Source organism: Heterodontus francisci, unplaced genomic scaffold (assembly GCF_036365525.1).
Source record: "Heterodontus francisci isolate sHetFra1 unplaced genomic scaffold, sHetFra1.hap1 HAP1_SCAFFOLD_43, whole genome shotgun sequence".
Lineage (NCBI taxonomy): Eukaryota > Metazoa > Chordata > Chondrichthyes > Heterodontiformes > Heterodontidae > Heterodontus > Heterodontus francisci.
In genome coordinates, this window is record NW_027141852.1 from 3,336,895 (window position 1) to 3,363,892 (window position 26,998).

Sequence of the window (26,998 nt, forward strand, 5' to 3'; positions counted from 1 at the left end):
CTCCCTCCCTTCCATTTCCTGACTTACAGCTAATACTGGGATGTAATTTGTATCCTCAATAGTGAAGACCAATCCAAAGTATCTGTTCAATTCATCTGCCATCTCTTAATTATCCATTATTAATTCCCCAGACACACTTTCCATAGGACCAACACTCACTTTGTTAACTCTTTTCTTTTTAAAATATCTATCCAAACTCTTACTAGTTGTCTTTATATTTCTTGCTAGCTTTCTCTCGTACTCTAATTTTACCTTCCTTATCAATCTTTTAGTAATTCTTTGCTGTTTGTTTTATATTCTGTCCAATTTTCTGACCTGCCTCCCACCTTTGCACAATTATAGGTTTTCCTTTAAGTTTGATAGTATCTTTAACTGTTTTCATTAAATATGGATGGTGAGTCCCACCTTTGGAATTTTTCTTTCTCGTTGAAATGTATCTATTTTGTATTCTGAAATTTTCCTTAAATGTCTGCCACTGCATCTCTATTGACTTATCCCTTAACCTAATTTTCCAGTTCACTTTAGCTAGCTCTGCTTTCATGCCCTTATAATTGCCCTTATTTAAGTTTAAAATACTAGTCTGGGACCCACTCTTCTCTCCCTCAAACTGAATGTAAAATTCAATCATATTATGATCGCTACTACCTAGGGGCACCTTAACTATGAGGTCATTAATTAATCCTATCTCATTGCACAATGCCAAGCCTAGTATAGCCTGCTCTCAGGTTGGCTCCAGAACTTATTTTTCCAAGAAATTATCCCAAAAACATTCTGTGGACTCCTCATCTAGGCTACCTCTGCCCATCAGAATTTTGCAGTCTATTTGGATATCAAAATCCACCATAATTATTGCTGTACCTTTCTGACAAGCTGCCATTATTTCTTTTTTTATACCCCATCCTGCAGTGTGGTTAATGTTAGGTGGCCTGGACACCACTCCCACAAGTGACTTCTTGCCTGTATTATTTCTCATCTCAACTCAAACTGCTTCTTCATCGTGATCTCCTGAACTTAGGTCATCCCTCTCTATTGCGCTAATACCATCATTAATTAACAGAGCTACCCCACCACCTTTTCCAAGCTTCCTATCCTTCCTAAATGCCATGTAACCTCCAATATTCACATCCCAATCGATGTCGCCCTGCAGCCAGATCTCTGTAATGACTATCAGATCGTACTTATTTATTCTATTTGTGCTCTCAGTTCATCTGTTTTGTTTCGAATGCTCCATGCATTCAGATCCAGAGCATTTAGTTTTGTCCTTTTATTATTTTTGTAACCTCTAGCCTTATCTGTTGATTTACTCTTAGATTTGTCTGCTCTGTCCCTTCCTGTCACAGTCTGTTTATCATTTCCCATATTTATACCTTTCTCTCTTGCCTTGTCTCTCCTCCTTGATTCACCATATCTTCCCAAATTTGATCCCTTGCCCCCACTATTCAGTTGAAAACTGTCTCTACTTCCCTCGTTATGTGGCTCGCTAGAACACCGGCACCAGCACGGTTCAGGTGTAGACCGTCCCAACGGTACAGCCACCACTTTCCCCAGTACTGGTGCCAATGTCCCACGAACCAGAACCCACTACTACCACACCAGTCTTTGAGCCACGCATTACTTTCTCTAATCTTATTTGTCCTATGCCAATTTGCACATGGCTCAGGTAATAATCCAGAGATGATTAACTTTGAGGTTCTGCTACTTAATTTGCTGCCTAGTTCCTCATACTGATTTTGCTCAAACCTCTAACCTTGTCCTGCCCATGTCATTGGTACCGACATGGACCACGACGACTGGATCCTCCCCCTCCCATTGTATGTTTCTCTCCAGCCCTGAGCAGACGTCCTGAATCCTGGCACCGGCAGGCAACACAGCCGTCTGGACTCTTGCTCTTTGCTGCAGAGAACAGAGTCAATCCACCTGACTATACTGTCCCCTACTACCACTACATTCCTTTTTTCTCTCTCTTTGAGCTGCAAACTTTTTTTTTATTTCCAAAATATACTTTATTCATAAAAACCTGTAACAATTACATTGCCAAACAGTTTAAAACAGCATCAAAAAATACAAACATTTCAAGGGAGATCAGTTTCCTTCAATGCTGCCATGAGTTTCTTCCCAACCCTTCCGTTTCACAATTGTCATGTCAATTGCAGTTTTACATTTACAGCAATTGAGAATATTAACGATACAGTTCGAGGGGTTTCCCATGGATCCAGCACCTCAGTCCAGCTTGGTGGGGGAACATTACACTGTGGTCTTTCCCCATTGAGCCTTTGCTGCGGCTGCCCCAAGCTTTAGTGCGTCCCTCAGCACGTAGTCCTGGACCTTGGAATGTGCCAGTCTGCAACATTCGGTGGTGGACAACTCTTTGCGCTGGAAGACCAGCAAGTTTCGGGCAGACCAAAGGGCGTCTTTCACCGAATTGATAGTCCTCCAGCAGCAGTTGATGTTTGTCTCGGTGTGCGTCCCTGGGAACAGCCCGTAGAGCACAGACTCCTGTGTTACAGAGCTGCTTGGGATGAATCTTGACAAAAACTAGTGCATCTCTTTCCACACCTGCTTTGCAAAGGCACATTCCAGGAGGAGGTGGGCGACCGTCTCTTCCCCACCACAGCCAACGCGGGGGCACTGTGCGGAGGGGGCGAGACTTCGGGTGTGCATGAAGGATCTGACGGGGAGAGGCCTTCTCACCACCAGCCAAGCTACGTCTTGGTGCTTGTTTGAAAGTTCTCGTGAGCCGCAAACTTTTTTTTTTATTTCCAAAATATACTTTATTCATAAAAATCTGTAAAAATTACATTGCCAAACAGTTTCCAAACAGCACCAAAAAATACAAACGTTGCAAGGGAGATCAGTTTCCTTCAATACTGTCATGAGTTTCTTCCCAACCCTTCCGTTTCACAATTGTCATGTCAATTACAGTTTTACATTTACAGCAATTGAGAATATTAACGATACAGTTCGAGGGGTTTCCCATGGATCCAGCACCTCAGTCCAGCTTGGTGGGGGAACATTACACTGTGGTCTTTCCCCATTGAGCCTTTGCTGCGGCTGCCCCAAGCTTTAGTGCGTCCCTCAGCACGTAGTCCTGGACCTTGGAATGTGCCAGTCTGGAACATTCGGTGGTGGACAACTCTTTGCGATGGAAGACCAGCAAGTTTCGGGCAGACCAAAGTGCGTCTTTCACCGAACTGATAGTCCTCCAGCAGCAGTTGATGTTTGTCTCGGTGTGCATCCCTGGGAACAGCCCGTGGAGCACAGACTCCTGTGTTACAGAGCTGCTTGGGATGAACCTTGACAAAAACCACTGCATCTCTTTCCACACCTGCTTTGCAAAGGCACATTCCAGGAGGAGGTGGGCGACCGTCTCTTCCCCACCACAGCCAATGCGGGGGCACTGTGCGGAGGGGGCGAGACTTCGGGTGTGCATGAAGGATCTGACGGGGAGGGCCCTTCTCACCACCAGCCAAGCTACGTCTTGGTGCTTGTTTGAAAGTTCTGGTGATGAGGCATTCCGCCAAATGACTTTGACGGTCTGCTCGGGGAACCATCCGACAGGATCCACCGTTTCCTTTTCCCGTAGGGCCTTGAGGACATTCCGTGCAGACCACTGCCTGATGGACCGGTGGTCAAAGGTGTTTTCCCGCAGAAACTGCTCCACGAAGGAAAGGTGGTACGGCACCGCCCAACTGCATGGAGCGTTCCGCGGCAATGTGACCAGGCCCATCCTTCGCAACACCGGGGACAGATAGAACCTCAGCACGTAGTGACACTTGGAGTTTGCGTACTGGGGATCTATACATAGCTTGATGCAGCTGCACACGAAGGTGGTCATCAGGATGAGGGCCACGTTGGGTACATTTTTCCCGCCCATGTCCAGAGATTTGAACATCGTGTCCCTCCGGACCCGGTCCATTTTAGATCCCCAGACGAAGCGGAAAATGGCTCGGGTGACAGCCACGGCGCAGGAGTGGGGTATGGGCCAGACCTGCGCCACTTAGAGCAACAACATGAGCGCCTCGCACCCGATGACCAGGTTCTGACCCACAATGGAGAGAGATCGCTGCCCCCACATGCCCAACTTTTGTCGTACCTTGGCTACTCGCTCCTCCCATGTTTTGGTGCACGCCCCGGCCCTTCCGAACCATATCCCCAGCACCTTCAGGTAGTCTGACCTTACGGTGAAGGGGACAAAGGATCGGTCAGCCCACTTGCCAAAGAACATGGCCTCGCTCTTGCCGTGGTTAACTGTGGCTCCCGAGGCCAGTTCGAACTGGTCGCAGATGCTCATCAGTCTGCGCACGGACAGCGGATTCGAGCAGAAAACGGCGACGTCATCCATGTACAGGGAGGTTTTGACCTGAGTGCCTCCGCTGCCTGGGATTGTCACCCCTCTTATGCTCGCATCCTTCCTAATATACTCAGCAAAGGGTTCAATGCAGCAAACAAACAAGACCGGGGACAGAGGGCAGCCCTGTCTGACTCCAGATTTGATCGGGAAACTTTCAGATTCCCACCCGTTGATTGAGACTGCGCTACTGATGTTTGTGTAGAGCAGTTGGATCCAATTGCAGATTCCCTCCCCAAACCCCATTTTGGAAAGCACGTCCATCATGTAGGTGTGCGATATCCTGTCAAAAGCCTTCTCCTGGTCCAGGCTGATGAGGCAGGTGTCCACCCTCCTGTCCCGTACGTAGGCGATCGTATCCCTGAGTAGCGCGAGACTATCAGAGATCTTCCTGCCGGGTACAGTACAGGTCTGATCGGGGTGAATCACCAACTCCAGAGCAGACTTGACTCGACTGGCTATGACTTTGGACAGAATCTTGTAATCAACATTAAGCAGTGAGATGGGCCGCCAATTTCTGATTTCTGCCCTCTCCCCCTTCTGCTTGTAAATGAGGGTGATGATGCCTTTTCTCATGGATTCTGACATGCTGCCGGCCAGGAGCATACTCTCGTATACTTCCAGCAGGTCCGGGCCGACCCAGTCCCACAGGGCCGAGTACAACTCGACCGGTAAGCCGTCGCTCCCGGGAGTTTTACTCGTCTCGAAAGACTCGACGGCCTTTGTCAGCTCGTCCAGAGTTAGCGGCTTGTCCAGTCTCTCCCTCCTGCTGTCATCTAAGACCTCTGTGATAGATGACAGGAAGGACTGGGAGGCTCTGCTGTCTGTGGGCTTCGCGTCATACAGCCCAGCATAAAAGGATTTGCTGATCCTTTGTATGTCGTACTGCGAAGACGTTACCGAGCCATCTTCTTCCTTCAGGCTGCTGATAACAGAGCTCTCTCTGTGTACCTTTTGGAAGAAGTAACGCGAGCACGTCTCATCCTGCTCGATGGAGCGGACTCTGGACCGGAAGATGATCTTGGAGGCCTCCTTGGCAAAGAACGAGGCCTGCTGGCTCTTCACCTCTTGGAGGTCCTCCTTGACTTCGACCCCCATTGACTGCAACCGGAGTAGATTTTGCATAATTTTCTGGAGTCGGGACACTTCCCTCTGTCTCTCTCTCGCCTTCTGAACACCTTTGTGGATGAAGAACCTCTTGATGTTCTCCTTAATCACTTCCCACCAGTGAACTGGAGACTCAAAGAGGGGTTTCACGGTCCTCCAACCATTGTAATCCCTTTTGAGTTCCTCAACGTTCTCTGGGGTCAGCAGTGTCGCATTGAGCTTCCACGTCCCTCTGCCAACCCGCTGGTCGTCCTGTAAGTGACAGTCGGCCAGTAAGAGGCAGTGGTCGGAGAAGAACACCGGCTTGACGTCGGTGGATCCGACCGTGAAAGCTCGGGACACAAACAGGAAGTCAATCCTGGAACGGGCAGACCCGTCCGATCTTGACCATGTGTATCTGCGCTGCGCTCCGTCTGCAGGTTTGCTGAAGACGTCGTGTAGTTTGGCATCTTTCACTGTTTCTATTAGGAATCTGGACGGAGCGTCCAGTTTGCTGTCGTCACTGCCGGATCGTCCAGCCGCATCGATGATGCAGTTGAAGTCACCGCCTAGGATGACCGGCCTGGACGTCGCCAGCAGCAGTGGGAGCTGCTGGAAGACGGTCAGCCGCTCGCTGCGTTGTACCGGGGCGTACACGTTGATCAACCGGAGCGGAGCTTTGTTGTACATCACGTCTGCTACGAGGAGGCGGCCGCCCACCAACTCCTTAACTTCGGAGATGGTGAAGTTACCTCCCCGCAGCAGAATACCCAGGCCAGAGGAACGGCAGTCATTACCCCCCGACCAGATCGATGGCCCGTGGGACCACCATCGCGACCACTGCCTGTAGGTGCTGAGGTGTGGTATTCCACACTCCTGCAGAAACAGTAGGTCAGCTTTGACCTTGGCAAGGTAATCCAAGGTTGAAACACATCGCGTAGTAGATTTAATGCTACGCACATTAATGGAAGCAATTCTTACACCCATTTTTTACTAAAAATTAGTTGTTGCTTCCCATACCGTTTCTCCTCGCTAGTCCCAGTCCTTCCCCTTCGGGATGTTCCTGCATACCCATCGTATGCGCAAGCAGTTTCACGTTGGTTGGGCTCAGAAACCCCTCCTGATTTTTCATGCAGGGTTTGTGCCGCTCGGGTGACATCGGGGGGGGTCTTGTAGGCAGAGAGGATTGGATTGTCCTCAGCTGCTTCCATCTGTTCCTCCTCTAAAACATCACAGCTCCCGGTCTCCAGGAGCTCAGGTGCGCCAGACGTGTCTTTGCTCCCGGTGTCCCGGAGCTGAGATGCGTTGGCCACGTCGTTACGTGTGGGGCATTGGGGTTGGGGCACGCCGGGCCCATCACAGCTTCCAGTGCCCGGGGGCTGGGATGCTCCATCATCCATCTCGGAGTTCTGCCGCCTCTTTTGAAGGGGCTGTCGCTCCAGCATTTCCCCGTCCAGTGAAGAGGAGTTGTTGCAGTCTGATTCAGAAGAGAGCCTCCTCTTGCCACTGATTTGGGTGGTGGCTTTGGGATGTTTTTTCTTTGTGGTTTTCCTCTGGACCACTTGCCACTGACCTGTTTGTCCATCTGCTGCCTCCTCCTCCATTGATTCTGTCTGTGGAGGAGGGGTTTCCGGGCGCTGGATAGGTGCTGGTTCGTTGGTTTCAGCTGCCTCCCCTTCCTTCTCAAGTTGAAGTTCCTCGCTGCGGAGAAGGTTGCTGGTCTCCTTTCGAACAGCGGACGCCTTCGTCGAACCTTCTCCCGGCCTTTCCTTGGACCTTGCCGCCTGAGCATAGCTGAGGCAACGTTTGGGGCAGGTCTTGTAGAGATGGCCTGCCGCACCGCACAAGTTGCAACACTTAGTCTGCTTACAGTCCTTGGTCTGATGGCCTTCCTCCTTGTAGTTCTTGCAAACAACCGTGCTGCAGTTGGCTGCCATGTGACCAGATTTGCCACAGGTGCGGCAAACTCTGGGCTGCCCAGCGGAGACCAAGAAGCCTCGACTTCCCCCGATAGCGAAGCTGGAGGGAGGGTGGATGATGGCTCCTCTGGGATCTACCTTCAAGGTCACCTTGACCTGCCGCTTGCTGGTCCAGATCCCAAAGGGGTCCTTGACATCAGTGCTGCTGCCGGCCACGTCGACGTACCTGGCGAGAAAGGTGAGTACATCCACCACCGGAACATGGGGGTTGTAGAGGTGAATCGTCACCACCCGGTCCCGTTGTGACGGAAGCGTGAAGAGCGGCTCCGCTGTGAGGATCGACAGTGGCGCCCGGTCCCCTTTCTCCTTGAACGCCTTCAGAAACTTGATGCATCCCGCCACGTTCCGGAACGTCACGTCGAAGTATCCACTGCTGGGGAATTCCTGCAGGCAGAAGACGTCCGTCGCTTGAAATCCGCAGCAATCGAAGAGAATTTTCTTGATGAAGAAGGTGCGATCGACCGGTGCATCTCCTTCCTTGTCCTTCACGACCACCCGAACAGTGTTGCGCACTCCCTGGCCCGAAACGCGAAAATTGGTGATAGCCATTTTACTCAAAGTTCCCCCAGGATCAAAAGGCAATGATCATGGTCTCTTCTCAATCAAATAAGCACAGATAAGAACAGATACTACACTTGCTGCAGATGTGTTTGCTCTGGATCACACTGGCATCCAGGAGCTCCCACATGCTGCAGCTGTGACACATCACCTGTCCTGTCATCCTGAACGTGTTTCAATTAACTACTTAATTATTTTATTCAATTGTTTATTTTATTGTATATTTTATTAAGCTTACTACTAGTTTGTTTACTATTTTAAACATGAGGACTAAAATGGACCTTAATCACTTACCAGATACTCATCAAACATGCAGCTTTTTCCAAACCAATCAACTACCTGCTTGCCTGTGATGTCACAGCTTACCAGATCCTCACCAAACAGCTCCTTCCACTGCACCGAAGCAAGAACCAAATCCTGTGAACTCACCCCAGCGGCTCTCTGTTTCCCTGCTCTCACTCTCCATTGTGATGTCACTCCTTGATTTTTTTACCCCTGCTCTGCTCCTGCTGTGCTCCTCTCTCTCTCTGTCTCTGAGTCGGTGCTTTTGACACACTTGTGAACTCTCTGTTCCGTTGTGCTCTTCTGTCTCTGGTCCAAAATCTGACTCTAGTGGGATGTGAACCCACAACCTTTGAATGCCTTCTTTATCATTATTTAGAAATCCAACACGCTATCCATTGCGCCACAGAGCCGCACTCATTGCGAATGACATCACCAAGGCCTTTGATCTTGTCAGCAGAGACGGACTCTTCAAACTGCGATGGAAACTCGGCTGCCCTCCTGAACTCTTGGGCATCATCTCTTCTTTTCACGAGCACATGCACAGTTCCATCAGTTACAATGGAGCAACATCAGACACTTTCAAGATCAGCAGCGGGGTAAAGCAGGGCTGCGCACTGGCGCCAACTCTCTTCGGAACAGAGGAACATAGGAGGATGCCATTCAGCCCGTCGAGCCTGTTCTGCCATTCAATTCGATCATGGCTGATCATCTACCTCTATCTGCCCCTTTCCCGTGCTATCCCCATATCCCTTGATGTCCTGAGTATCAAGATTTCTAACAATTTCTGTATTGGACATGCTCAATTATTGAACTGCCACAGCTCTCTGGGGTAGAGAATTCCAGTGATTCACTACCGTCTGAGTGTAGAAATTCAACCCTATCTCAGTTTTAAATGGCCTACTCCTTATTCTGAGACTTGGTCCCCTGATTTTAGACTCACCAACCAGGGCAAATATCCTATCTACATCCACACTGTCACACCCTGTAAGAATTTTATCAGTTTCAATGAGATCACCTCTCATTCTTCGAAACATTAAGGAATACAGGCCCAGTTTCAGTCCCACCATCCCAGGGATTAGTCTGGTGACCCTCTGTTTCACTCCCTCTATGGCAAGTATATCCTTCCTTAGATGAGGAGACCAAACTATACACAATACTCCAGCGCGGTTTCACCAAGGCTCTATACAATTGCAACAAGACATCTTTACTCCCGTACTCAAGACCCCTCGTGTGAAGGCCAACATACCATTTGCCTTCCTAATTGATTGCTGCACCTGCACAAGAGCTTTTAGTGTCTCATGAACAAGGACACCCAGGTCCCTTTGGGCATCAACACTTCCCAACCTCTCACTATTTAAGAAATACTCTGTCTTTCTGTTTATTCCACCAAAGTGGAGAACTTCACACTTATTCACATTATATTCCATCTGCCATGTTCTTTCCCATTCACTTAGCCTCTCCAGGTTCCCTGGAAGCCTCTCTGCATCCTTCTCACAGCTCACACTTCACCTAGCTTTATGTCATCTGCAAACTTGGAAATATTACATTTAATCCCCACATCCAAATCATTTATTTCGGTTGTTAACAGCTGTGGCTCCAACACTGATCCTTGCAGTACCCCAATAGTAACAGCCTGCCATCCTGAGGAGGACCCGTTATTCCTGCTCTCTGTTTTCGGTCTGTTAACCAATTCTCAATCCACACCAGTATATTATCCCCAATCCTATGTGCTCTAATTTTGTTTACTCACCTCCTGTGTGGGACATTACCAAAGCATCCACTGGTTCTCCTTTATCTGTTCTACAGGTAACATCCTCAAAAAACTCAACGGGTTTTTTCAAGCCTGTTTTCCTTTTCATAAATCTATGTTGACTCTGCCCAATCATATCATTATTTTCTAACTGTCTAGTTATCACATCCTTTATAATTGGTGTATTCTTCTCCATGCTGCTATTGTACACAGATGGGGGTGTTCACCTGTATATCAGAGCTGACGACAAGCTGTTCATCTTGGCAAGACTCCACTTGGACGTAGAGACTTGGACGTAGAGACTCCACTTTCCATCAACATTGACAACCTCACTTTGGAGGTTGTCAACAGTTCACATACCTTGGATCAACAATCACCAGCAATCTGTCCCTTGATGCTGAAATCAGCACCAGGATTGCCAATGCTGCAGCTGTCATGTCAAAGTTGAGAAGACGGGTGTGAACCGACAGCAAACTGACCGAAAATACAAAACTCCATGTGTACCAGGCTTGTGTTCTCAGCACCCTCCTTTATAGTAGAGAAGCATCAACAACTGATACAAGCCAAGAAAAGCAGCTGAACAGCTTCCACCTCCACTGCCTCAGATGGATATTGGGCATCTCCTGGCAGGACAGAGTGCCGAATGAGGAAGTACACCAGCGTGCAGGGATCCGCAGCATGTTTGCCCTTTTGAGTCAGAGGCGGCTCTGTTGACTGGGCCAAATGAATGACAGTCAGATTGCCAAATACATGCTCTGTGGTGAGCTTGCTATAAGCACAAGACCAACAGGTCAGGGAAAAAATCAAGTCATTTGGAGAGGTTTGAGTTAATTAAGGAGAGTGGGCATGGATTTATGAATGGAAGTTCATGCTTGATGAATCTAACTGCATTTTTTGATAAACTATCTGAGAAAGTTGATGAAGGGAATGCAGTGGATGTTGTTTATATGGATTTTACAAAAGCATTTTATAAAGTACCACATAAAAGGGTGGTTAACAAAATTGAGGTTCATGGATTAGGAGGGTCAGTGTCCATTTGGATAGGAAATTGGTTTAAAGACAGAAAACAGCGAGTCATATGAAATGGTTCTTGGTCAGACCGGAGGATAGTCGACAGTGGTGTTCCCCAAGGGTCAGTGCTAGAACCATTGCTTTTTTTTGCGACAGATTAATGACTTGGATCTTGGAATATCGAGTAGAATCTCAAAATATGCCGATGACACCAAACTTGGAGGAGTGGCAAACAGTGAGGATGATATGAACTGCCTGAAACAGGATAGTTATCGGCTAGTAGAATGGGCAGACAGGTGGCAGATGGAATTTAATAGTGACAAGTGTGAGGTGATGCATTTTAGCAGAAGAAATAGGGAGAGGCAATATATACTCAATGCTACAGTTCTGAAGAGTGTGCTGGAATAGAGGGACCTGGAGTACATGTCCATCATTCTTTGAAGTTGGCAAGACATATTGCGAGAGTGGCTAGCAAAGCATGTGGGATTTTGGGCTTTATAAATAGAGACATTGAGTACAAAAGCAGGGTTGTTATGCTGAACTCTGGTTCGGCCCCAATTGGAGTGTTGCATCCAGATCTGCTCATCAATCTTTAGAAAGGATGTGCGGATTCTTGAGAGGGTGCAGAGGAGATTTACCAGAATAGTTCCAGGGATGGAGGGTTTTAGTTTCAAGGTTAGGTTAGAAAAACAGGGTTTTTTCTGGCTGTCTCAAAGGAGATTGAGGGGAGAATGGATAGAGGTGTCGAAGGCTATGACAGTTTTAGATAAGTTGGCAAGGAAAAATTGTTCCCATTAACTATTGGTACAAGGACTAGGGGATTCAGATTGAAGGTTTTGGACAAGAGACGCAGGGGGAATGTGCGGAAGAGCTTTTTTACACAGTGATTGGTAATGATCTGTAACTCGCTGCACCCGAGGGCGGAGGAAGTGGAGACAATCGTTGGTTACAAAAGGAATTTCGATGGGCATTTGAAGGAAATAAATTTACAGGGCTAGGGGGATCGAGCAGACGAGTGGGACTGACTGGATCGCTCCATGGAGAGCTGGCCTGTACTTGATGGGGCGAATGGCCTCCTTCTATACCACAAATGACCCAATGACTCGATGAGTCTATGTCTCTCTCAGAATCAAGACAACAGAGTGACAGATTTAACACAACATTATAACATATGTTTGGTTTGACAAATTCAATAATAACTCGTCTCCACTCCTAGTATTTCTAAATCCCACACATTCACTATAATGTCAACAATTATTTCCTGTTGTGTCTCTCTCACATTTGTAAACTTCACGATATTGGAGTGAGGTGACATCTACTGGCGGGAAGCAAGAACTGCAATCAAGCAGCAGAAACTCCACAGTCTGTCAGGGTTAAAGAAACATTGCAATATGAGGAAATAGTGAAGGGGTTTGATCGGGTTGATGGAAACATGATTCCACTTGTGGTATCGTATGAAGCAAGGGCCGGAAATATAAAATTGTCATTAATAAAAGAAATGAGGACTTCATGAAAAATGCATTTGCTTAGAGAATGGTTATAGAGATATGCAGCACTGATATAGGCCCTTTGTCCCACTGAGTCTGCACTGACCATCAACCACCCATTTATACTAATCCTATGTTAACCCAGAATTCCCTACCACATCCCCACATTTCTCCTATCATCTACCCTGGGGCCAATTTACAACAGTCAATTTATCTATCAACCCACAAGTCTTTCGTTGTGGGAGGAAACCAGAGTACCTTGTGGAAGCCCACATAAACAACTTGCAAACTCCACACAGGAAGTGTACAGAACTGAATTGGGGTCATTGAAGTTGTGAAGCTACAGTGCTCACCACTGCACCACCCTGAGAATGTGGATAGAGTAAAAAGTGAGATTGGATGGACAGAAGCAGTCTGAAAAGATGGCTCAAACAAAAGGTGAAAACCCTGAAATGTTAACTCTGTTTCTCTCTCCACAGATGCTGTCAGAGGTGCTGAGTATTTCCAGCACTTTCTGTTTTTATTTCAGCTTTGTAGGATATTGTTTTGATCTGAAAAAAATGCATGATCGGCTGTGGGTGCCAGTGAAATTCCACAGGAGCGAATAAAAACCATGCCAACGGTGGCTCGTTGATCTAGGGGTATGATTATCGCTTTGGGTATATCAGTGATTAATATGTGAGAGGTCCTGGGTTCAAATCCCAGACGAGCCCTTCTCTGTTGCCATTTTTAGTTTAAGGTCATCGATTGCTTTCAGCCTTCCAGAAAGCGGAATCGATTTCCAAACTGAGCCTGCTTGAGGACCGGGGAACTGGATTCAAAGAGCTTGTCGACAAAATTGAAATGAACAAAATATACAGATTGTCAAGTGGGAATATAAGGTTGCAACAGTAACTAAAGGCCTGCTCGGGTCAGCAAATGAAACCCGACCCAAGCCTGACAGCACCACATCCGACCTGGTCCGAGTCCTTTCATTTATTTCCCGTGCCCGAACTGACCACCAGAATGTTCAGTTAAACTTGTTTCCGTTTTTCACTTTTTAAGCTTGTGCAGGTAAGGCAACAAAAACTGTAACTGGACTTGAAAGGTTGTTTAAATGTGCATTAAGATTAGAGCTACGTACCGGAGGTGATGAGCTGAAGATTGTTACCATAGAAGTTAGTGATTGTGAGGTCACTAGTTAAAGAGAAAGTCATGGAGTTGTGCCCAGACAGGTTGTCCCACGCTGTATTGATTAAACTATTGCCCGAAGGCGAGAAAATATCATTATACATTCCCTAGACTCCTCCTTTACAGGTTGAAATACTTTCTGCAAGTTTATCCAGAGAGCAGGTGAGATGCAGAGACCAGGAAGGTCTTGAGTGATTAATTATTATAAAATATACATTCTTATATTAAAGAGATTGTGCTCTACCTTCGATGGAATCGCTCACTGCAGACTAGTGCGGAGTGTTTCCCGCCTTGACGTCCTGGCTGTCACTGGATCTTGAGTCCAGGCCTCTGGATTACTGGTCCAGTAATCTTTGAAATTTCTCCCTTGATCTAATATTTTAATCTGGTAAGTCAGATTTTACAAAAAAAAATTAAATGATTTAAGACTGCTTCATGTTCAGCAGTGCCAAATGAATAAAGAAATTCAAATATATTCAAAATTATATATCAACTATTAAATACTAATGCCCAGCTTTGAATACAAAAATGCCTCTAATTGTGTTCTGGTCTGGAATGGAATTCTTCAGAGTTTCTGTTTAGCTTGGATTGACTCATCGATTTTCTTGTTTTTCACTTTGTCGATGCCTTTGAATAATTGTGGATCCTTCTTCAGGGAGTCTTCTTTCACCAGATAGTTCTGACCTCTGATGACGTTGATCGTAATCAGCTTCAATTTGCTGATAGTTTTGGAAGTGAGCAGATTTCCTTTGCTTGAGATTACAACATGGAACTTAGTCTGACTTGTGGACCCATGGGAGGATTTGAAAGCTGCCCTTGCATTGGAGCATACAGTTGCATCCATCCAAACAGAGGTACAGTAGAAGTGACACATTCAGTTCAGTCTGTCGATCATGGGGCTTTCAATCTCAGGGTTGTGAGTTTGAGCGCCATTTAGCTTTTCCATTTTTTAGGCTTCATTAGCAGAGAGTACAAGGAGTGTTTGAAATGAAATTCAACAACAGTATGAGAAACGCTCTCTTTCATTCGGGACTCTTAACTCTCTGCAGCATCTCGCTGTGAAAGATTGAACTTTATCTCATTTCTTTTTCAGCTGGGAGTCAGTGCGGCTCAGTGGGACTTCTGGCTGTCTCCCACCTCACAATCCATCAGTGCTGAGAAAGCAATGGGGAATATTACTCATGGCTGAGTAAGCAGAGGGCACCGATTTAAGGTGAATGGGAAAAGAACCAAAGGCAACATGAGGAAAAATCTTTTTTATGCAGCAAATGGTTAAGATCTGATATGTACTGCCTGAGAGTGTGACGGAGGAAGATTCAACCATAGCTTTCAAAAGGATATATGATAATTATCTGAAGGGAAAAAAAAATTCAGCTTTTCACGGAATACATGAGGATGTGGCATGAGCTGAGTTGCTTGTGCAGAGAGGCAGCACAAGCACGATGAGCTGAATCCCTCCTTTTGTGCTGTAAGTATTCTGTGATCTATGATTCTGTACAAAGTGAAACCAACACTCACATATGAGAAACTGACAGGTACAGTGTAAACCCCACACTAACAAACCAGCAAATGCCAGGGACAGAGTAAAACCAACAGTCCTAGACAAGAAACTGACAGATACTGTGTGAAACCCAAAAATCACTTATCAGGATTTGGCAGTTAATGTGTAAAAACCTCTCTTCAATATCCATCCTGCAAGGTACAAAGAAAATTAGGTACAAACCCAGGCTCATACTTCGAAGACTGAGAGATAAAGAGCAAAACACAGACTCACCTACAAGAGGCTGACAAGTACAGAGAATAAAATAGAGGGGGTGCAGATTAAAAAACACATGCATGTAACGGATACTGATAGGGATAGAATCAAACCCTTTCTCACACATGACACGAAAATTGGTGGTGTCGTAAATAGTGAGGAGGAAAGCCTTAGATTACAGGCCAATATAGATCGTCCGAGGCAGAGAATATAAGAGCAGGGAGGTTATGACGGAGCTGTATAAAATGCTAGTTAGGCCACAGCTGGAGTACTGTGTACTGTTCTGGGCACCACACTAGAGGAAGGATGTGATTGCACTGGAGAGGGTACAGAAGAGAGTCACCAGGATGTTGCCTGGGCTGGAGCATTTCAGCTATGAAGAGAGACTGAAAAGGCAGGCGTTGTTTTCCTTAGAGCAGAGAAGGCTGAGGGGAGATAAGATTGAGGTTTACAAAATTATGAGGGGCATTGATGGGTTAGATAGGAAGAAATATTTTACCTTAGCGGAGGGGTCAATAACCAGGTGGCATAGATTTAAGGTAAGGGGCAGGAGGTTTAGATGGGATTTGAGGAAAAAAATTTTACCCAGAGGGTGGTTGGAATCTGGAACGCACTCCCTGAAGAGGTGGTAGAGGCCGGAACCCTCACAACATTTAAGAAGTATTTACATGAGCACTTGAAATGCTATAGCATACAAGGCTACGGGCCAAATACTGGAAAATGGGATTAGAATAGTTAGGTGCTTGATGGCCAGCACAGACACAGTGGGCTGAAGGGCCTGTTTCTGTACTGGATAACTCTATGACTCTATATCAGAAACTGATAGATCTGGACAAAAGCTGATGTTCACATACAAGTTGTTGAAAGATATGTGGTGAAACTCACATTTTTTTTTTATTTCCAAAATATACTTTATTCATAAAAATCTGTAAAAATTACATTCCCAAACAGTTTAAAACAGCATCAAGTCAAAAAAATACAAACAGTGCAAAGGTGATCAGTTACCTTCTGTACAATCATGAGTTGCCTCACAATCCTTCCATTTCATTGTCATGCCATATACATTTTTACATTTACAGCGCACAAAAGTTCTCCGATACAGTTCGAGGGATTTCCCATGGATCCAGCCCCTCAGTTCAGCTTGGTGGGGGGACCTTACACTGTGGTCTTTCCCCATTGAGCCTTTGCTGCGGCTGCCCCAAGCCTTGGTGCGTCCCTCAGCACGTAGTCCTGGACCTTGGAATGTGCCAGTCTGCAACATTCGGTGGTGGACAACTCTTTTCGCTGGAAGACCAGCAAGTTTCAGGCAGACCAAAGGGCGTCTTTCACCGAATTGATAGTCCTCCAGCAGCAGTTGATGTTTGTCTCGGTGTGCGTCCCTGGGAATAGCCCGTAGAGCACAGACTCCTGTGTTCCCGAGCTGCTTGGGATGAAGATCAACAAAAACCACTGCATCTCTTTCCACAAAGTTAACTCACATAGCAATAGCAGAAACAGTCACAAACCAAAAACTGAAACATACAGAGTAAAAACCCACATTCTCACACCAGAAATTCACGGCTACAAAGTGAAGCTGACTCTCTCCTCCCAGGCACTGACAGGTACAAAAGAAAACACGCACTAACATACCAGGAAATGAAATGTAGGAAATAAAACCTGATTATCATGTCAGAGATTGGCATTAATGACAGTTGTGGTACCCAGAATGCTCTGCGCTCCAGAAGTTGCCTTGTCTCTGAGAAAGAGCAGGCGCGGTAGTGGCTGAGCTCCATCTGCAGCTGGAGCGGAATATTCACAAAGTGCAGGGAGACCGCGCCCGTAGCGGGTGCACACAGCTGGAGCAGGGCGTCAAGGCCACAATAGGATGGAACAATCCCGTTTGTGTCCCTGCGGGTGGCGGTGAAGCTTTTCCCTGTGAGGCTTCCCGAAACTGCCCGCCAGCAAGGTCAACTGGTCAGAGAGCGTCTGAAAAAGGATAGGAATTGGGGATTGAGCAGGGAGCGTCTCTAAATGAATAAGATTTGGGGACTGGGCAAGGAGCGTCTGTAAATGGATAAGAATTGGGGATTTGGCAGGGAGCGTTTTTTTATCCGTTCGTGGGATGTGGGCGTCGCTGGCTCGATCTCAGCTACAGTAATGTGTCCAGTTCTGGGCACCAGGTTTCAGAAAGGACATCAAAGCTTTTGAGACAGTTTGGAGGAGATTTACGAGAATGATACCAGAGATGAGGGGTTTCAGTTCTCTGGACAGGGTGGTGAAGCTGGGATTGTTGGCCAAAGGTGAGGAGAGATCTTTTTACCCAGTAACTGATTCGGATTTGAAATGAATTGTCTGACAGGGTGCTGGAAACAGATTCAATTATAACTTTCATAAAGGAATTGGACAAATATTTCAAAGTGAATTTCTCCAGGACTATGGGGAAATAGGCAGGGGGTTGGACTAATTGCATCATTTTTTTCACAGATTCAGCACAGGCACAAAAGACCGATTGGCCTCCTTCTGTGCTGTATGATTCTATGAAATAGTGACAGTCAGGGCAAGTCTGTATAAGAAGGAGAAATGGAGACAGGTCAGGGAGAGCACATCACCAAAACTGGGGGATACTACATTGGACAGGGAGGGTCGGAGGGGGAGAGAGCATGTACATACAGTCAGAATCAGCACCTTCAGGGGAGGAGAGAGAGAGGAACCAGTGAGTGTAGAACTGAACCCAGCCAGAGTCAACCTGCTGAAACACCAGTGAGTTCACACTGGGGAGAGATCATTTACCTGCTCCGTGTGTGGGAAGGGGTTCACTCAGTCATCCAACCTCACTGAACATCAACTTGTTCACACTGATCAGAGACCTTTTCAATGTCCTGACTGTGAGAAGAGCTTGAAAAGCAGTAATGATCTGCTGAAACACCAACACATTCACTCTGGGGAGAGGCCGTTCCCCTGCCATGTGTGTGGGAAGGGATTCACTCAGTCATTCAATCTGCTGCAACATCAGCAAGTTCACATGTAACTGCAGGGGTTGGATTCTGCTGTTGTTGCTGCTATTCATCACTTTCAGAGACAAAGTTGGGTCTTACTTTATAACCAGTGTAGTCCAGAGCAAAAGCGTCTTCTTAATGTTGAGATAAACGGGAGAAGAAACCGGGAAGTGGCGGCGAGGATGGGGGAGGTGCTGCACCATCACTTTAATGGTGCACCCTCCCTCCCCCGGGGTCCTTGCTGCACGTCTGCCAGGCCTGGCGGCTCTGATTGGGGTCGTGAGAGCCCCTGAGACTCGGTGCAGCTGAGGCTGCGCTCACTCCCGCTCAGCTCTGTTGTGATATTTAAAATACGAAAGGCCTGTTGGACTGAGAGCTGATCTGGAATTTAGAAAGCAGCATTACTGGAGGCTTATTGCTGCTCAGCACAATCTCACCCCCGATCCTGGGAATTGTTGATTCTACACCCTGTAGTTCAGTTCTTCACTTAACTAGAGGGGGAGATGTGTGAGCAGAAAAACAGAGCAAATTAAAAAACACAGATGGACAGATGTGCAACAGGTCAATCCACTGTTACAATAACTCCATCACTGACTCCCTCCTGACAGTAACCAGCCCTTTCACAGAGACTGTGGGTGGCTCTGAAAAGAGCCTTTGGTTTATTAGATGACATTTTGGCCGCTTTACTTTCTCTGGGAGCTCTGAGCGCTGGTTTTCTTGGGCAGCAGCAAGGCCTGGATATTAGGCAGCATCCCGCCCTGAGCGATGGTCACGTCTCCCAGCAGCTTGATGAGCTCCTCGTTGTTGCGGACGGCCAGCTGCAGGTGTCTGGGGATGATGCGGGTCTTCATGTTGTCCCGGGCCGCGTTACCGGCCAGCTCGAGGATTTCAGCGGTCAGATACTCGAGCATTTTGCAGCGCCAACATCATCACATTTCCGCAACAAATCCATCTTCGTGCATGCGTGATAAAGCATCATTGGGTATCTAGCCACCCCATCCCCCCACCACTTGGCTGGAGGAAGTGGCTGAATGGGAGATTTTGAAGCTGTAGCTCTCCCCCCTCGGCAACTCACTCCAGGCCTCGACGATTCCCCCCCTCAGCCGCTCGCTCCAGACCTCGCTGCTCCCCCACCCCCCCTCACTCCCCTGGCCAGTTGTTCCTCGCTTCGCACCACCCCACTCTCTGGCCACTCGCTCCAGGCCGTGCCACTTCCCGCCTCTCAGCCACTCACTCCTACGTCGCCCTGTCACTCCTTGCGGCCCTCCTGCTTCTGCAGGTGGCGCCTGGTGAAGAAATGTGGGAGCGAGTGTCACGGCCAGAGCTAGCAGCTGTGGGCTGGGCTGGGACAGGGTGGGGGGTGGGGGTGCGGAGAGCGAACAGCCAGAGTGCGGAATTTCACCAGTAGGGAGGAGGGGGAGAAAGCGAGTTGCAGAGAGGGGGAGAGCGGTCAGTGGGGTGGGAGCTAGTAGCTGCGTTCTGGTGAAGTCAATCCTGGTCAGTTATATAAACAAATCACAATAACGAATTGGCAGCACATTTTATCCTCTGCCCGATTTTCCTTTCCATCGATCGAGGTGCTAATTCACGATCTTCCAATGGAAATTCAATCACAAAATTCCTTTTGTATTTAATAGGATTACTGAAATGTTAAATGGATCTGAGGATTACAGTTAGTATTAGCAAACGCACCCGAGTGAATTAGCACCCCAATCGATGGAAAGGAAAATCGGGGAAAGTATAAAATGTGCTGCCAATTCGTTATTGAGATTCGTTGAGTAATTCGATTCTGCCCAACACTGAAATTGGCGGCTTTTTTGAATTCAACCTTTCTGCCAGGACGACAATTTAAGCCAATGATTTGCTGTATTTTCTAATTCGAGGCTCGGCAATTGGTTAAGACATGCGAATGGGAAGAGGGTGACCAATCAGAAGTGGGCTCTGGATAGCGCGGGCTCAAACTGCGGGAATTCCAGGTCCCTGAATGAATGAGCTGAAACTGATCAGTTTCACAAACCCTGTCAGTTTCAGTGCAGGAAACACCGTCTCGGGGGAAATAACATCACAAGTGGGTCTGGTTCCAGTGACCGATTTAACGGCTGCTGCAAAACTCCCGGATTCCCTCATTGCAGCGAAATCATTTTGAAATTCTAGGAAAACAATGAGTGATTCTGGAGGAGTGATGTGGCTTTTCACTGAGGGCATGTGTCGACTGGGGAAATAACTAACTGTAGAGCCTCGGGCACTGTTTACACAGCCCGTTTAGAAAATCAAATCCACTGCACATCCTTGCTGCAAATGAAATGTCAAATTTGGGGATTCTAGTTTTGTATCTCGAACACAGCACAGATTTATTCCAGACAGTTCTTAACAGCCTATCCCAGCTCCCGTTTCGAGGTCACTGCTCTCTCTGTGAGGCGGTGGGTGGCTCTTAGAAGAGCCTTTGTTGTGTTTGCAGGAAAGGGTCGAGTTGTTCAGCCGCTGAATCCGTAGAGAGTGCAGCCCTGCCGTTTCAGAGCGTACACCACATCCATGGCAGTGACCGTCTTGCGCTTGGCGTGTTCAGTGTAGGTGACCGCATCCCTGATCACATTCTCCAGGAAAACCTTCAACACCCCGCCAGTCTCCTCATAGATCAAACCCGAGATCCGCTTGACCCCGCCACGGCGAGCCAGGCGGCGGATTGCTGGTTTGGTGATGCCCTGGATATTATCACGAAGCACTTTGCGGTGCCGCTTTGCTCCGTCTTTGCCCAGTCCTTTCCCTCCTTTACCTCTGCCAGACTTTCGTTTATTAATTTCCAAAATATACTTTATTCATAAAAATCTGTAAAAAAAAAATACATTACAAAACAGTTCCAAAAAGCACCAAGTCAAACAATGCAAAGAGTGCAAAGGAGATCAGTTTCCTTCAATACAGGAGTGAGTTGCCTCACAACCCTTCCATTTCATTGTCGTGCCATGTACATTTTACAGCAAACAAATATTTTCTGGCTACAGTTCGAGTGGTTTCCCATGAATCCAGCTCCTCAGTTCAGCGTGGTGAGGGGAGCTTACACTGTGGTCTTTCCACATTGAGCCTTTGCTGCGGCTGCCCCAAGTTTTAGTGCGTCCCTCAGCACGTAGTCCTGCACATTGGAATGTGCCAGTCTGCAACATTCGGTCATGGACAACTCTTTGCGCTGGAAGACCAGCAAGTTTCGGGCAGACCAAAGAGCGTCTTTCAACGAATTGATAGTCCTCCAGCAACAGTTGATGTTTATCTCGGTGTGCGTCCCTGGGAACAGCCCATAGAGCACAGACTCCTGTGCTACAGAGCTGCTTGGGATGAACCTCGACAAAAACCACTGCATCTCTTCCACACCTGCTTTGCAAAGACACATTCCAGAAAGAGGTGGGCAACGTCTCTTTTCCACCACAGCCACCTCGAGGGCCGCGTGTGGATGGGGTGAGACTTCGGGTGTGCAGGAAGGATCTGACAGGGAGGGCTCTTCTCACCATCAGCCAGGCTAAATCTTGGTGCTTGTTTGAAAGTTCTGGTGATGAGGCATTCTGCCAAATGACTTTGGACTTCTGCTCAGGGGACCATCCGACAGGATCCACCATCTCCTTTTCCCGTAGGGCCTTGAGGATATTCCGTGCAGACCACTGCCTGATGGATTGGTGGTCAAAGGTGTTTTTCCACAGAAACTTTTCCATGAAGGATAGGCAGTACGGCACAGTCCAACTTGATGGAGCATTCCGCGGCAATATGACCAGGCCCATCCTTTGCAACACTGGGGACAGATAGAACCTCAGCACGTAGTGACACTTGAAGTTTGCAAACTGGGGATCTACACACAGCTTGATGCAGCCGCACACAAAGGTAGCCATAAGGATGAAGGCGACGTTGGGTAAATTTTTCCCGCCCTTATCCAGAGGTTTGAACATCGTGTCCCTCCGGACTCGGATCATTTTGGATCCCCAGATGAAGCGGAAAGTGGCTCAGCTGATCGCCACAGCGCAGGAATGCGGTATGGGCCAGACCTGCACCACGTACAGCAATGTGAGCGCCTCGCACCTGATGACCAGGTTCTTACCCATAATGGAGAGAGATCGCTGCTCCCACATGCTCAGCTTATGTTGTACCCTGGCTACTCGCTCCTTCCAGGTTTTGGTGCACGTCTCAGCCCTACCAAACCATATTCCCAGCACCTTCAGGTAGTCTGACCTAACGGTGAAGGGGACAAAGGATCGGTCAGCCGAGTTCCCAAAGAACATGGCCTCGCTCTTGCCGTGTTTAACATTGGCTCCCAAGGCCATTTCGAGCTGGTCGCAGATGCTCATCACTTTGCGCACAGACAGTGGATCCGAGCATAAAACGGCGACGTCATCCATGTACAGGGAGGTTTTAACCTGAGTGCCTCCGCTGCCTGGGATTGTCACCCCTCTGATGCTCGCATTCTTCCTAATAGACTCAGCAAAGGGTTCAATACTGCAAACAAACAAGACAGGGGAGAGAGGACAGCCCTGTCTGACTCCAGACTGGATCGGGAAACTTTCTGATTCCCACCCATTGATTGAGACTGCACTACTGATGTTTGTGTGGAATAGTTTGATCCAATTGCAGATTCCCTCCCCAAACCCCATTTTGGAATGCACATCCATCATGTAAGTGTGCGATATCCTGTCAAAAGCCTTCTCCTGGTCCAGGCTGATGAGGCAGGTGTCCACCCTCCTGTCCCGTACATAGGTGATCATATCCCTGAGTAGCGCAAAGCTATCAGAGATTGTCCTGCCTGGTATAGTATAGGTCTGATCGGGGTGAATCACCAACTCCAGAGCAGACTTGAATCGACTGGCTATGTCTTTTGACAGAATCTTGTAGTCAGCATTAAGCAGAAATTGGGCCACCAATTTCTGATTTCTGTCCTCTCCCCCTTCTGCTTGTCAATGAGGGCGATGATGCCTTTCCTCATGGATTCTAACATGCTGCCAACCTGGAGCATACTCTTGTTTACTGGCAGACATGTTGATTCTTTCCTCAAATCAGTGCACAATAAAAGAGACTGATTCTGTCAGGCTCCTTTTTATACAGGCCACCTGGACCTGGCTGAGAAAGGCAGAGTGAAAGCAGGGAGGGGAAGAGACAAGAGTGAAGATTAAACAGAGAGCTCGATGGAGGAGACACCCAGAGTGACAGACAGAGAGAGAATGGCCCCTCATCTTTCAGCTCCACCTCCAGTTTCCTCCGGGCTGCCAATTTCAAACCCTTTATTAACAGTAGAACCGAAACCCAGCTCTCCACACAAACCCTTCCAGACTCGGCCTTCATAGTCAAGGCTTTCCAGAAAGCCGGAGCTTTTAAATATGGTCCCGATGCAATTAACACTCAGTAATATTCCCACCAAAACATAGTCCATTCTATACTAAGAAACCTCCTCAGTAACATCACCATTTCCACACACATCCGCTTCCAGTAGTTTACAGCACCTTACTGCAGCTGTTTGGGGAATCTCCTGTGTTAAGATTGGAGTTGGAAAGCGGCCTTTACCCGGCAGTGTTATTGTCTCACACTGAATCTGCCAGACATCCTGTTCTCTATATTGTGAGAGGGACAGCACGGATTTACGAAATGTTCATTTGCAACGATCTCTATTGAGAACGAGCCCGGCCGTGGGACAGGTATTCCAGTGCAAAGAGCTGTCCATGACCGAGTGTTGCAGACTGGCACATTGCAACGTCCAAGACTATGTGCTGTGGGACGGCATTAAAGCTTGGGGAAGCCACCATGGAGACTCAATGGGGAAAGGCTGCAGTCGAAGGCCCTAGTAGGCCACAGTACAGTGAGGGGCTGGAACCCGTGTAAAACCCCTCGGGCTGTTTGCACCAGAGAATGTTTGATGTGTAATGTAAATACTGTAAATATAACCTGTGCAGGCAGGGATAGTGAGATACATCATGTACATTATTGAAGGAAACTGATCTGTATTGTACCTTATGTAATATTAAATTTGAACTGCTTTGCAATGTAATTGCACAAATTATATGAATAAAATACATATTGTGCAAAAGAAAGCAGCTTTCCTGTCAACACACACCTTGTCTCAGGGCACAACTTTCCTGTGATCTTGTCATACCCAACTTCGCTCTATATCTTCTGACACACACACTTTACAGTCTGTCATTTCCAAAAACAAGCATTCTAAAATCAAAAGACCTTTTGTTTGTTTCTCCTTTCTTTTCATTTCTCCTCTATTCTTCTCAATCACTCCCTTCAACAGTCCTATTCAGATCAAGGTGGAATGTGAATCGTGTCACAACTCACCTGACACTATTATTACCCTTCTTTTCTCTTGTCTCATTCAATGGGAAAGTTTTATTCACCAGTCTGTTGCTGTTTTACACACTTGCCATACCATCTGGTATTGCATCCATCTGAATTCTGTGCTTTCATGGCCTTATATTTCTTTTCCACTTCTGGGTGATTTGTTTTCTTCAGTTTCATTCAACCAGGCTGGACCACAGGGAAGTTTGGAACCTTTGCCTTGGACGGGTCCACGTTGATCCATTACATTCAGAATCACCTCCTTGAAATAACTCCATAGTACAACTACAGTAACCACACAGCATCTGCTTCAAACACTCCTCCACATTTTATCTGTTCTGACCGTCAACACCTCCAGCTCTTTTGTTTAAGTGGAACCCATCAGGTGTGTATAGGCTCCTTCTATTCTGAAAGCTGTAGCACTGGTTCAGGGAATTCAGCCCTGTTTCTCTACTCGAAAGGATCAGCCATGCTTGATCTGCCTCGTATTTTGCTTTTATTGCAACGTTACAAGACCTCCAATCCTCTGGCACCACACCTGTATCCAGTGAGGGATTGGAAAATGATGGTCAGACCTTCCACTATTTCTTCCCTGGCTTCTTTCAACAGCCTGGGGTACATTTCATCTGGTCCTGGTGATTTTTCCACATTCAAGGATGCTCATCCCATTTATACTTCCTCTCTCCTTAAGTTATCACGTCCAATACTTCACACTCCTCCTCCTTCATAACAATATCTGCATCACCCTCTCATTCGGGAAAACAGTAAAGTATTCATTAAGGATATTGGCAACATATTCCACCCCGATACAAAGGTTACATTTTTGATCTTTTATGTGCCCTGCTGTTTGCTTGGTTGCCTCCAACTCTCATGTTTTGTGACAACATCTTTGGTTCCATTGTTCCTTTGTTTGTCCATGTTCTTTCCTGCTTTCTCTTTGCTTTTCACCGCTGCTCCCAAACGCCTCCAGTGCAGTCAAAACACAAGGTGTCAGAAGTGCGATTCGAACCCACGCCTCCAATGAAGACTGCGATCTGAACGCAGCGCCTTAGACCGCTCGGCCATCCTGACTACCTGCGACGTGTTATCAATGCTAAGGAAATTATTCATTCTTTGTGAAAGTATTTGTGAGATTGTGGAAATGTCTGGAAGAGGAAAGACCAGCGGGAAAGCTCGAGCCAAGGCCAAGTCTCGCTCCTCCCGGGCTGGACTGCAGTTCCCGGTGGGCCGTGTTCACAGGCTCCTGAGAAAGGGTAACTATGCTGAGCGTGAGGGTGCCGGAGCCCCGGTCTATCTGGCTGCTGTGCTGGAGTATCTGACCGCTGAAATCCTCGAGCTGGCCGGGAACGCAGCCCGGGACAACAAGAAGATAATCTCCTAATCTGAGGGCAACATCCTCAGACACCTGCAGCTGGCCGTCCGCAACGACGAGGAGCTCAACAAGCTGCTGGGAGGAGTGACTATCGCTCAGGGCAGGGTGCTGCCTAATATCCAGGCCGTGCTGCTGCCCAAGAAAACCAGCGCTCAGAGCTCCCAGAAAAAGTAAAGCGGCCAAAATGTCATCAAATAAACCAAAGGCTCTTTTCAGAGCCACCCACAGTCTCTGTGAAAGGACTGGTTACTGTCAGGAGGGAGTCAGTGATGGAGTTATTGTAACAGTGGATTGACCTGTTTCACATCTGTCCAGGTGTGTGTTCAGTTCCCTCTCTGGATTTCGCTCTGTTTCTCTGCTCACACATCACCCCCTCTAGTTAAGTGAAGAAGTGAACTACAGGGTGTCAGAATCAACAATTTAATAAATCCCGCTGCCTTCGATTTTATAAATCCCGAGATTATCCCGGTACATTAACGGGAACTGGTTCGGAGCTGATGAATTAATTTAATAATGGAAGTGTCCGGGTTAATTCTCTGTTTTTCATTTGGACAGTTTGAATTGTGTTTTTTTTTTCTCTCCGGTGATCTGAGCGCCGCTTCTCAATGAGAATCTGCTACCGGAACAGAGTAAATGCAGGAAGGAAGAGGACATTCTCGGGCTGTGTGTTTCTCTCCTAACCTCATCTGTTTAGACCGCACTGTTCCCAGAGGACGGAATCAGTGAGAGTTGTGCACACACAGGAGCTGAGTCCATTGCAGCGCTCTCAGGTGTGCCTTCCCCCCGGCCCTCCCTATTCTGCGGACACAGAGCTGTCTGTTTCCCCCGGCGGCGGGATAGAGTCGGGGATTCTCTCCCCGCAGTGTCAGGGTCTGCAGCCCCGGGGAACTGGCGGTTTCAGTCAGAGTGACCGAG

At 47.5% G+C, this 26,998-nt stretch overlaps 2 non-coding genes across 2 annotated transcripts; both read right to left on the reverse strand.

Moving 5' to 3' along the window:
- Positions 1-8,575: 8,575 nt before the first annotated feature.
- trnar-ucu (transfer RNA arginine (anticodon UCU)) lies at positions 8,576-8,666 on the reverse strand. The gene is given in 2 exon segments: positions 8,576-8,611; positions 8,630-8,666. It is a non-coding gene; the product is annotated as a tRNA-Arg (tRNA).
- Positions 8,667-25,699: 17,033 nt separating this feature from the next.
- Positions 25,700-25,782, reverse strand: trnal-cag (transfer RNA leucine (anticodon CAG)). The gene has a single exon. It is a non-coding gene; the product is annotated as a tRNA-Leu (tRNA).
- Between the last annotated feature and the right edge of the window lie 1,216 nt (positions 25,783-26,998).